Source organism: Danio rerio, chromosome 11 (genome assembly GCF_052040795.2).
Source record: "Danio rerio strain M-AB ecotype USA chromosome 11, GRCz13ab, whole genome shotgun sequence".
NCBI lineage: Eukaryota > Metazoa > Chordata > Actinopteri > Cypriniformes > Danionidae > Danio > Danio rerio.
The window spans coordinates 37,765,427-37,778,875 of NC_141031.1; the positions used below are offsets into that span (position 1 = coordinate 37,765,427).

The 13,449-nt window shown below is 33.4% G+C and overlaps 1 long non-coding RNA gene across 1 annotated transcript; it reads left to right on the plus strand.

The window, feature by feature from the left end:
* Positions 1 to 248: 248 nt before the first annotated feature.
* LOC147841842 (uncharacterized) lies at positions 249 to 2,610 on the plus strand. Its single transcript, XR_015502832.1, has 5 exons — positions 249 to 374; positions 684 to 739; positions 1,270 to 1,329; positions 2,119 to 2,233; positions 2,498 to 2,610. It is a non-coding gene; the product is annotated as an uncharacterized LOC147841842 (long non-coding RNA).
* Positions 2,611 to 13,449: the final 10,839 nt, after the last annotated feature.

Consider the following 13,449-nt stretch of genomic DNA (forward strand, 5'->3'; position numbering starts at 1 on the left):
AATAAAAAACAATGTTACTATATTGTAATCAATATCACGTTTGCACTGGTTCGGTTCAGCACTCGAGCGACTCTGAATCGTGTTGAACCGAATTGAACCGTTTGCTCAGGAATTATTTGATCACTCGTGTTCACAAACACATTCAGCAATATGCAATTAGTGTATAATTAGTGTATAAATGCGTGTGGCCAAGCAGTATAACGAAATAGTAATGAATCATATACAAAAAGGAATCGGTTTTAGGCGGATTCGATTCTTTACTGTTCACTAAGGAGCCGATTCATAGAACCGAACGGACACGACTCGACATGCAGGCAACGGCTCTCCTAATTTGAAATTCACCTGTCGTCTTTCATCCAGCGAATTCATCCTCGGTAAGTGTTTTAAAGTGAAATTCTGTCCGTTAAAGGATTGTTTTGAATGTATTTCTGTGTATTGTGTGTGTGATTTAAAAGAATTAACCAAGTGACATTAGTTGTAGGTTCTTATGTTATGTCACGCTATCCGTTAACAAATGGTATTTTAAACAAGAAATAACAGACGCCAGGCGGTCATTGTAGTGTTTGCGAGGTATTAGATACAGTGAGTTTATCTTGAGTGAGTTTTTGACCATACGTTAAGTTACCTGAAAAAAAACATAACTTTAACTTATTGTAACTGCATTAATGAATTCTCTATTTCAGCACAACACTGAGATGAAGGCGAAGTCACCATGAAAAGTTAAACGTTTACCGTTAAGGTAAGCTCTGGTCTTTACATAACGTTGGTCATTTTGACTAAGCTATCATTATGGTAAAATTTTTCAACTGTAAGTTAGTTATTTAAACTAAACTCATAATGAAATGAGTCTTAACTGTTTTATTAAATGGAGCTGAAAATTAAATGCAGTTGAATTATTTTAAGCTAACGTTAATATTAACAAAATACATATTAATTGTATATTTCTCAATAATGTTAATGAGCTTGATGTATAGTGTGTCATTAATTGTACATTTAAATTTTGGTGTTCAGGTGTACCTGAGGTGAGTGTACGTTCTGAATACACAGATATAAGCCAAAGTCATTATCACTATATATATATATATATATATATATATATATATATATATATACACACACATCCTATTCTAAGATAAATTGATGGGGTCAGGGAATGATTTGTGTACAAATGTATTTTAACCCCATACAGATTGGTATGGTTGTACCATAGATTTAGATTAATTAATGTTAAGTCTTATTTTACTCTTATTATATTTATCTGTTTTTCAGCTACAATAATTGATGTTGAAAAACTGATGCTACCAATAACTCCTCACTTGATTGTTCAAGGTAATGTTGATGTCTTCCTCATTTTGATTAGATTTTTAAATGTCAAGTTGTTCACAGATTTGTTGTGAGGAGTTTCATGTACAACCTCTTTTTCTTCTTCCAGGAGTTCCTTAGATAAAAAAAAAATCTGGTGTTAAAACAGCCACGGCTATGCTATTTGCCTACCAAGTGCTGAGTAAATATTAGACAAACATTTTTTTCTATAACTGTTGTCTTTGTGTTTATTAGCAATTTTACTGCGCGTATGTGTTTTTTTTTTTTTAAACAGCCTGGAAACTGTAAGTTTAGTTCAATATGTTATTTAATGCTATTCATTTTTGTCTTAACATGGATTGCATGTTGAAGCTATCGTTTTATAGTGGGAAAATGTAAAAGAGAATCACTGAATACAATGGCATAATGATTCTGCTTGTTCAATTGTTTTCCTCAAGCGACACATCAGTTTTTATGACTATTGCTTGACACTTGAATTGAAGGGACAGTTCACCCAAAAATGAAAATAATAGCATCTTTGGCATCCTCCACTTGTTTAAAAATAGTTATATATTTATTTTGTTCCGTTGAACACAAACTCGTATTTTTTAAAGAAATTTGGTTCAAATATGGAAGTCAATAGTTACTGGTTACTAACATTCTTCAAAATATCTGCTTTAGTGTTTAACAGAAATTCAAACTAGTTTAAAACACGTGGAGTAAATAGTGGCAAAATAGTAAACTATTCCTTTTAAATATTTTATTCCTGGACTTTTATTTACATGTGTCTTGTCTTTTGTCATATTGTCCTTCTAGCCAAGATTGTGATGGACCTGGAATGCGACACCAGTTACTCTTAAGACAAGAACTGAATAAAGCACAGATGTGGAGGGATTTGCAGCCAAACTAACTGGAGGGAAGGAACCTTCAGGTAAAATCACCTGCTTTATTTAGATCTGAAGTATTTTATTTGACATAGAGATTTATTGTTTTAATTCTAATTTAAAGCAAACAAGGTTGAGCACCCCTGGTCTAAAAGCTCAAAAATGCTGTTTCCGTGATAAGGTTAAATGTAGTTCAGAAATAGATTCATTAGGATCAATGCTTAAAGTAAACATTTTCTTCTCTCTGTAGACCAAACATGTTTACTATCCCTCACATTTTAATAAATTGTTTCTGTTTTTGTTTCTTACAGTGTGGGTGAACATACTACCTGGATGTCCAACAAAGGCTGCACAAGAGCTCATTTGATAGCACATATTCTGTCGTGTCTACATCTCTAATGACCTGGAAGTGCTTTGACATCAGTGAGTAATACATCTTTATATTGTCATTCATATAGGATTTCTGTAAGCTTAGCTTTAATGTTAGTTTGTAATCAGCAGTGACTGTTTTAAAAAATTAAGTATTTAAATTATTCTCAACGTTTTACTGATGCTGTGCACAGTAACGTCATGATGATTTAGTTTGAGGAAATGTCATTGGAGAGGTGTTCGTATAAAAAAAAAAAAAAAAATTGTATGAAATAACTCGATAAAATGTTTATTTGTCTCGCTGACATGCCATCACTGCTGCATATTGAAATACAGTAATACGAATTGACAGCAGAATATTACCACAAATATTTCATGAAGTAGGCTAGACTGCTGTTTAGTTCTCTATTCAACTTTAACACATTTCCTCGTGTCGCTGAGCCTCTCTGCAGATTTTGCCAAAAATGAATGCTTAGTGATTACTTTGTTTGATGCAAACCAAATATCAGTAACTTATCATTAGCATTATTTAAAAAAAATCACGCACAGCTTTCATGTTCTCTAACATAATCTTGTCTGTAAGTTAGAAATGGATTTATACGTGTTAAAAGCCTAAAAGTATTTGATTAACATTAGTCACGTTAAATTAGATTATTTTATTTATTTTATTTTAAATATGTAGCCTTTTAAAGTCAGAATGAACTGTGTTTACCCCTCTTAAATCCGTGGAAGCACTAGTAGTGTGATCATGGAATCAGATATTCGAACTATACAGAGTCGGACATTAAGTTAAGATGAGACTTTATTTTTTACACATCTGTGTGGACACTTGACTAGCAGTGCAGTGAACAGCAGTGCAGTGTTTAGTTTCTGAATTAATTAAATAATTTGAGGCATGATTAGTTTTTACTTCAGTGATTGATTTTGCTTGTCATTTTTGCAGGATCATCATCATGCTGCTGCCCTTTTTTACTGTCCCTTTCCACATCATTTTGCCTTCATCATTTCCTGTCTTGTAGCAGTATTTTTACCTGTTTTTAAAATTGTAATAATTTTTGATGCATTAATTGTTGACTGGTTCTAATGATCAATTGTTTATTAGTGTTCTGTTGCTCTGTTATATTGAATTACTGCTACTGTTTTAGCATGGTTTACACAATAAACGTTTATTGTGAAGTTAAAGTTTCAGTTTCTTTATTTTTCTTGTACGTCTTGAACAGTTAAAATAACACTTGTGCAATTTTTTAACATTTTTTACCCATTATAAATTAGCACTATTAAATACAATAAAATAACATTTAATAACTGTAAAATACTATACAGTAATAATGAAAGTAACGTTAAAATACCGTAGTTCTTCATGGTAAAAATGTACAATAAAATACTGTTTTCAGTTTTGCAGTATGTGCACCACTACTGTAATTAGTGTTACAGTAAAAATCAACAACAGTAAAATGATGTATTACATTTTACAGTAAATGTAATACTAAAGTAATTAGTATTACAGTAATGTTACTGTTTTATGAAATACAGCAGCTACTGGATAATTGTTGCCAGTAACTTACTGTTAATTTAACAAGAAATCGTTTACAGTGTAGGTAAATGCAACTACTGAAAGACTATCAATCTTTTCTCGTCTCCCTCCAGGTAATCTATAAGAAGTTTCAGGTGAAATGTCCTTTTGAAGACTTTTCTCATAACAGGACAGTGCTGGGCTTTAACACAAGTGTTGCTGCTGACCCTGGTGGAGTGGAAATCACGCCTGAGGGAGACCCTGCCTGCACCCCACGCCTCTTCAACCTCAACTCACAGGTGTGTGTGCGCATGTTTGTGTGTCATTTAGAAACTCACAGTGCCGATATGCTGAAATCATGCTGTGACTTTCTTCTGATTCATGCAATATAAGACTTTAAGCCTTATAATGGATTTATAATATAATAAATATAATATAATAAATGATGAGGAACTTGTTAATTTTTTAGTGAACTATCTCTTGAAGCATTATTACAGAGTGGTTTGTGGAAAACATTTGACAAATTGGCTTTTGTTTTTCATTTTTATGCTTTTTTTTCAAAAGGAAATTATGAACTGCTTCAAAAATAATGAATAGATTTGATTTTGATCATTTATTCACCATTATGTCATTTCAGATATCTTTTAAATAAATGTACAGTTCTGTTAAACAAGGCCATGTTCTTTTTTGAAATATTCTATTAATAAAAGAATACTTGCAAAATATATTACTTTCCAAAAAAATATTAGGCAGAACATCCATTCATCCACCCATCCTTTCATCTATTTGTTTATCTATCCACCTATCAATAAATCCATCCACCCACCCATAAATAATTATCCATCCATCCATCCATCCATCCACCCCTGTCAATAAATCAATCCATTTATTTATCTATCCATCCATCCATCCATCCATCCATCCATCCACCCCTGTCAATAAATCAATCCATTTATTTATCCATCCATCCATCCATCCATCCGTTCTTTTGTCCAGCCATCCACCCATCCATTCATCCATCCTTCCATTCATCTACCAACCTATCAATAAATCCTTCCATCTATCCAGCTATTAATAAATCCATCCATATATCCATCCACCCACCTATCAGTAAATCTATCAATCAGTCCATCTATCCACCCACCTATCAATCAATCCATCAATTCATTCATTCATTCATTCATTCATTCATTTTCCACCTATCAATTAATCCATCCATCTATCTATCCATCCATTCATTTCATCCATCAATCCATCCATCCATCCATCCATCATCCATCCATCAAGCCATCCACATAACAATAAATCCTTCCATCAATCCATCCAACCATCCATCCACATATCAATAAATCCATTCATCAATAAATCCATTCATAAATACATCTATCTATCCATCCATCCATCCACCTATTAATAAATCCATCCATTCATCCATATATTAATATATCTATCCATCATACATCCATACATCCACCTATTATTAAATCCATTCATCATCCACCGATCCACCTATAAATTTGTTGATCTATCATCCATACATTTACCTATTAATAAATCCTTCCATCCACATATTAATCTATCCATCCATCCACCTTAATAAATCCATCCATCCACATATTAATCCATCCATCCATCCATCCATCCATCCATCCATCCATCCACCTATTGATAAATCCATCCATCCACATATTAATATATCCATTCATCATCCATTCACTCATTCATCCATCCATCCATCCATCCACCCACCTATTAATAAATTCGTCTATCCACATATTAAAATGTCTATCTATCCATCATCCATCCATCCACCTGTCTATTAATACATTTATCCATCCATCCATCCATCCATCCATCCATCTATCCAACAATAAGTCAATCTATCCATCCACCCATTTAATAAATTCATCCATCCATTACATGAATAGATACCCATTTTTTGCAGTCTATGACCATATATTAGCATAAGCACATCCTTCTGCATTTATAAGTAGCAACTCTCACACTGCCATTTGCAGTTTTCCCACATATGCTCCCTACTGTCAGAGATTAGTGTGAAAGTCTGTAGTCAGGAGTGTTAAAAGTCCATCTCCATGTGCACAGAACCGGCATTTCAAAAAAAGCCCAGGCCTGAGCTCCATCCAACTCTGTCTTAATCACAGCTACAATTAGCTCTGTGTAATGTGCTACAGTTTTAATGGCCTTTAAAGTGTGGGGTTTGGGGTTTCTGGTTGCCGCTGTTGTATCCATGACGACGTGACGTGGTCTGCTATGTGTGTGTTTTTAGACGGCCTACACTGTTCCCATCCTGGCATTTGCGTTCGTGTGCCACCCCGAGGTGCTGCCAATTTACACCGAGCTGCGCAAGTAGGTGGCAGGTTCTTTCACAGGTCTGGAATCAGAGATGAGTCAGATTGTGCATATGGATGCTGTTGTGCGACGGCCCATCTGCTTCACTGTACAGAGAACTGTGCTTTAACCAGTCTGGATTTAGCATAGTTATGAATAGGCATTAAGGGAATGTTATGGCTTCATTACAAGTTAAGCTCAAGTGTTTTCTGTCTCTTCTGTTAAAATACTTCAAGTAATGTCAAGTAAGCTGGGAAATTTTCATGTTAGCTTTTAAAGTAAACTAAACTAAACTAATCTAAAATTAAACTAAACTAATCTAAAATTTTATTTTATTTTATTTTATTTTATTTTATTTTATTTTATTTTATTTTATTTTATTTTATTTTTAAAGTTGCACAAGCTTTCCAAACTAAATATTTGTAGAACTTGATCATTTTGTTAATTTTATTAAGCATGCAATAATCCGGATCTGGAAAAAACAAAACAAAATTTATGTAATTAAATTAAATTAAATTAATTGTGCAATAATAATGTTGCAAAAGCTTTCCAAACTAAATGTTTAAAGAATTTGATCATTTTATTCAATTTATTCATTTTATTAAGTGTGCTACAAAATACGAACTAAAATATAATTTTAAAAAATTAAATTAATTAAATTAAAATAAAATCATTTTATTCTATTTATTAATTTTATTAAGTTTGCAAAATGTGAGCTGGAAAAAATTTAATAAAAAAACATTTAAAATAAAATAAGGTAATTTGCACAAGCTTCCCAAACTAATTTTTAAAGAATTTGATAATTTTATTGAAATTATGAATTTGATTAATTATGCAATAATCTGCTCAGGAAACATGTATTTAAATAAAAAAAATAAAAAAAACATTAAATAAATAAAGGAAAAGAGAAGAAAAATAAAGAAAAGAATAATATATATATATATATATATATATATATATATATATATATATATATATATATATATATATATATATATATATATAATTAATTTAAATTTAATTAAATTTAATTAAATTACATTACTTTAAATTAAATAAATAAAATAAAAATAAATGTTGCACAAACTTTCCAAACTAAATTTATAAAGAATTCAATAATTTTTCATTCATTCATTTTCTTTTCGTCTTGGTCCCTTTATTAATCTGGGGTCCCTACAGCGGAATGAACCACTAACTTACCAACTTATCCAGCACATGTTTTACACAGGGGATGCCCTTCCAGCTGCAACTCATCACTGGCAAACACCTATACAAACTCATACACTACGGACAATTTAATCTTACCCAATTGACCTGTACCGCATGTCTTTGGACTGTGGGGGAAACCCGAGCACCCGGAGGAAACCCATGCCAACACGGGGAGAACATGCAAACTTCACACAGAAATGCCAACTGACTCAGCCGAGGCTCAAACCAGCGATCTTCTTGCTGTGAGGCAACAGCACTACCTACTGCGCCACTGCATAACACTTAATCATTATTGATTTGCAGTTTTATTAAGTATGCAATAATCTGATCTGTGTGTAGGTTTCAAATAAAATGTAATCTTTTAAACTGTCTAATTTTAAATAAATCTTGGGGAAACAAAATATATGGACGTTTCCATGAAAATATTAAGCAGTACTATTGTTTTCAATATTTATTTGAATAAATACAGATAAATAACTAAACAAAATTCAGCACCAAATAAACATATTAGAAGAATTTCTGAAGGATAATAATTATTTACGATTAGTCACAACAAACAGCATTGTCATCACAGGAATGAATTACATTTTAAAACACATTTTTGTAAGTTTTTTTTTTATTTTACTGTATTTTTATTTTTAAAATGTGAATGACCATCAGGGGGCGACACGGGGGCGCAGTGGGTAGCGCCTCACAACAAGAATGTCGCTGGTTCGAGCCTCGGCTGGGTCAGTTGGCTCATTTCTGTGTGGAGTTTGCATGTTCTCCCCGTGTTTGTGTGGGTTTCTTCCAGGTGCTCCGGTTTCCCCCACAAGTCCAAAGACATGTGCTATTAGTGAATTGGGTAAGCTAAATTGTCCGTAGTGTATGTGTGTATGTCCTGGTTCTTCAGGTTGGAGGTTGAGCGTTGAGCGAAGTTGATCAACCCACCTCGTAAAAATGAAATGTTACGAAACACCAATATGGTGCAGCTAAATATCAACTTCGATATAAACAACCCTAGGAGTAAGTAAATAATCATGAGCATAACTTTTTAATACAAATGTATTTCCTGAAACTTGATATTCCTTGACATTTGTTCAAGTTTTGTTTAACATAGACTATAAATTCCAACACTGACAATTAGTATGATTATGATTCATGCCTTATGACTACATCAGTGACTTTTAGAGGAGACAGACTTGTTTCTTGACTAAACTGTATACTGTACAGTAAACCGACATGTTGAGCTTGAGTGTGCATTAATCTACCATTTTGTTTTGTCACATCTTTATATTCTCTCATTTCAGCCCCACAAAGACAAAGATGCAGCACGTCTCCAACATCTCCATTGGTGTCATGTACGTTATGTACTTGCTGGCTGCTCTGTTTGGATATCTGACCTTTATTGGTGAGGCCTATTAGCATTATACTTTTTCATCATTCACATTTTAACAACAATAGTGCAATATTAGATTGTAGTGGCATTTGGTTAGTGTAATCTCATCAGCACTAGAGACTTTTTCCCCATAGAAATTCATTTACAAAGCTGTATGTTTTCAGGCATGAAGGGTTACGGTGTTGAAAAAGAGCTACAAGTACCAGAAAGGAAAGGATCTTAAAATGGTCATTATTGTGTACTAAAAATATAATAGGTTGCAGATGTACAAAAACATGTCTAATGTGGTGGTCAGCCTCTAAAAATACCGATTGAAATGCAGATATTGTGCCAATGAATAGGCATCAAATCTCCAAGTATTTAAACGTTACATGTTTCATTTTATTAATGATGGCAGAAGACAGACTGTCTCATGCATTGTAGGCCAAAGAAAACATTCAGAGTCTGCTTTTGGATGTGTCTGTATGGCTAATACAGAATAAGTCAAGCAAGTCGTGCTTTTTAGCCTGTTTTTTTTTTCAGTCTAATGTCATGGAAAGATCCAAAAATAGACTTCTAAGTGATACTTTTGTCATAGGAATTAAATTTGTGTCTGTAAATTTGAAATATAAAACTTTTATATATATATTTGTTTCCCTTGCATGCAACCAAACTTCACAGTTTTATTCATATCTGTATTCTGAAGGTCTTTTTTAGAATTATATTTATGTTCATAACGAGTATGAACCGAGTTGCAAAGTTTTATTCTACTGTTTGTAGTATTGGGTGGCACGGTGGCTCGGTGGTTAGCACTGTCAACTCACAGCAAGAAGGTCGCTGGTTAGAGTCCCCGCTGGGCCAATTGATGTTTCTCTGTGGAGTCTGCATGTTCTCCCCGTGTTCACGTGGGTTTTCTCCAGGTGTTCCCTGGAATAAGCTTAATTGGCTGTAGTGTATGTGTGTGAATGAGTGGATGTTTCCCAGTACTGGGTTGTAGCTGGAAGGGCATCCGCTGTGTAAAATATATGCTGGATAAGTTGGCGGTTCATTCCGCTGTGGTGACCCCTGATGAATAAAAGGGACTAAGCTGAAGGAAAATGGATGAATGAATAAATTGACCATAGTGTATGAGTGTGTGTGTGTGTGTGTGTGTGTGTGTGTGTGTGTGTGTGTGTGTGTGTGTGTGTGTGTGTGTGTGTGTGTGTGTGTGTGTGTGTGTGTGTGAATTTGAGAGTGTATGAGTGTTTCCAGTACTGGGTTGTGGCTAGAAGGGCATCAGCTGCACAAAACATATTCCGGAATAGTTGGCGGTTCATTTCGCTGCTGTAACCCCTGAAAAATAAAGGACTAAACCGAAGGGAAATGAATGCATGAAGGAACAAAAAAAAAGAGAAAAGATTGTGCTTTAATAAGTGAAAAAATTGTCTAACATTCCGATTTTTGTGTTAGAAATGCATGTCAGTGCATATTTAATTACATTTTTTTTACATATTTAAACATTTTCGAAAGCATCTCATTAAAAAAACAACTGGGTAAGTATGATGATACCTATTATATACAGTTCTCAGCATAAATAAGTACACCTCATTTTAAAAATGAATATTTTTATGCATTTCTCAGTGAATATAGGTCATATATTTTGGTGCAATTAAACTAAACAGATTTATTAAACAGATATACTTATTAAAATCATATTTTAGTCACCGAACATCTTTAGAAATAAAAAGATAATACATTTAAATTCATGCGAAATATTGCAAAAAATTACAACCTACAAAATGTCATGTATTTTTCGTTTTCTTGATTTTTACTATAAAAATGTATATATATTTAATAATTTTCTCCAACATATAAATTTGTGCTATTAATTTTTAGACCATTATTGTAAGTTATTTTGTTAGACTAGCTCCAGATTTGGCTTCACTACTGACTAATCTAATGTAAATGCAAAGATAGATTATCGTAAATCATTCTTTAGAAAATATGAATTCAAACAAGATTTGTGAGGGGTGTACCTATATATGCTGAGCACTGTATATATAGTATACGCTACCAGTCAAAAGTTTGGGGTCATTTTTTTAAATGATCCTTTTAATGCAAATGTGAAAATAAAAAAATTGTTAAATATTAATTACAATTTTAAATAACTGCTTTATTATTGTATGCAGTTTCAAATGAAATGATTACTCCAGTCATTATTGCTTTTATTACTATACCATTAATAATAATAATAATAATATAATAATAATAATAATAACTAATATTAGAGTGATTTCTAAAGGATCATGTGACTGAAGACTGAAGTACTTAAACTGAAAATGCATCATTAAAATCACTGGAATAAATGATTAAATTAAATGATAAACATGATTTAGGACAGTTATTTTATAGTGCAATAACATTTCACAATTTTACAATTTGTACTGCATTTCTGATTAAATAAATGCAGCCTTGGTGAGCGGGATAAGCTTATTTTAAAACATTTAAAATCCCACTCACCCCATACTTTTGACCGGTAGTGAATATAGTGCATTCACCTACAGTTTCTTGCTTTAAAGAGCAATTATAATACATTACAGTCCTCGATATAGCAGGCTGGGACGTTTCCTCAATCACTGAAGGTCATTTGGTCATCCAGGGCTACTCTTTAACACACCATTAGGAGACAGCAGTGTGACTCAGCTGAGATGGAGAAAGCGGAGGAGGTTTAGTAAAGGAGAAAGAAGTGCTGAGACCCTGTCAAGATAGATGTGCTGAGTGGTCATTCAAGATTAGATGTCAGAGTGCCGACAGTGGGAAAAAGAGACAGTATAGAGTGTTTATTTATGGTTTTTGACGCTGTGTGAGGTATAAGAACAGATTGAGAGCTGCTCAGCTGTCTGCAAATGCTTGCTGATGTCACAGATCTAATCATCTGTTGTACATATTGGTGAATTATTGGTCATGTTTAAGTTGTGCTAGCACTCCCTCTAGTGGCCATTGTGCATTAATGAAATAAAAGAGACATGCTGTTGTCTCAATGTGGTCAGTGATGAAATACGGTTGATTTTTGAGTTGATTTACTAATAATAGAAGGTTGGAAGTAATGATATTTCAATACTTTTAAGAGACGTCATTTATGCTTGCAAAAATCTCATTATTTAATAAGAAATAAATACAAAATTATTCATTTTAATTCTTTTAGATTTTTCTCTAAGTTCTGATTACCAGAGAGAAGACTTCTCCAACACATTTCTAAACATCATATTTAAAAAAAAATAATTTCTAATAATGAATCTTTCGTTATCTTTGCCATGATTAAAGTAAATAATATTTGATAAGATATGTTTCAAGCTACTAGTATTCAGCTAAAAGTGCTATTTAAAGTCTTAACTACAGTAGGTTAATCAGGTTAACTAGGCAGGTTAAGGTAATTAGGCAAGTTATTGTATAATGATGGTTTGTTCTGTAGAGGAAAAAATATTGCTTAAGGGGACTGAAAATCTTAAATTCATTTGCTAGACCAGGGGTTCCCAAACTTTTCAGCCTGCGACCCCCAAAATAACAATGCAAGTGACTCTCGACCCCCAATATCCTCTGAGGTGTTTATAAATACAGAAACCTTGCATGCAATGGTGCGCACACACCAATAGATCCAAGTCTATTCTTCGTTTGTTTATTTTTTTTTATGCATGTCAGTGCTGTAAATGTGCCAGAAAGTTTAACCTGGTATTACAAAATCAATCTGCTGCATCTGACGCTCTCGCTGTGTCTTTAATATAATGTAGTTACCCCAGGGGTCGCAGTTTAATAGAACTAACTATAAGCTACTATGGTAACTATATACTGTCGTACATAGTAACTATAAATGACTATTTTGTCTTTTCAGTAGGTTATGGATAAAATATGGTAATTCTTATGGTTTAATAAAAATAAATAGATTTTTGGTCCCTGACCCCCACTTTGAGAACCACTGTGCTAGACAGCAATCATCTCTTTTATGTACACCATCTAAACCAGGGGTCACCAAACTTGTTCCTGGAGGGCCGGTGTTCTGCAGATTTTAGCTCCAACCCTAATCAAACACACCTGAACAAACTAATCAAGGTCTTACTAGATATACTTGAAACATCCAGGCAGGTGTGTTGAGGCAAGTTGGAGCTAAACCCTGCAGGGACACCGGCCCTCCAGGACCAAGATTGGTGACCCCTGATCGAAACAGTTTTTTTTTAAAGAAATATTGAATTAAATATTAGTTAACATTGGGTGTGTTTAGGTTGCTTTTTCAGTCTGTCACCTGAAAAAAGTTTGAGAACTGATATAAAGGAATAAATGTTTTTAATTTTGTTTATTTTTTGTTTGTTTGTGTGTAGATAAGGTAGAAGCCGAGCTGTTGCACACCTACAGTCGAATCGACCCGTACGACACACTCATCCTGTGTGTTCGTCTGGCTGTGCTGACTGCCGTCACACTTACCGTGCCCATAG